The sequence below is a fragment of the Penaeus monodon genome, chromosome 22 (genome assembly GCF_015228065.2).
Source record: "Penaeus monodon isolate SGIC_2016 chromosome 22, NSTDA_Pmon_1, whole genome shotgun sequence".
NCBI classification, from domain to species: domain Eukaryota; kingdom Metazoa; phylum Arthropoda; class Malacostraca; order Decapoda; family Penaeidae; genus Penaeus; species Penaeus monodon.
In genome coordinates this window covers 41607547-41607811 of record NC_051407.1, presented here as the reverse complement: position 1 = coordinate 41607811, position 265 = coordinate 41607547, and positions in this window count along the sequence as shown.

Below are 265 nucleotides of genomic sequence, written 5' to 3'. Positions count from 1 at the left end.
CATTAATCAAGGCATAAACCGTTAATTGAAAAAAAAATCTGCATTTACTTACGCTCTACCTACTCTTGTGATGTTTTTTTGATGACAATTGCAACATGAATGAAAATAATACTAATTTCTCCCTGACAAATTATTCACTATGAATATTTTTCTAAAATGCCAAAAAATATTGCAACATTGAGTATACCTTGTTTCGGGTGAATGCCTAGTGAAAATTTTTAATATCCAGACGAAAAGGTTAGTCTGTCTTGTTTGAATATCTTGA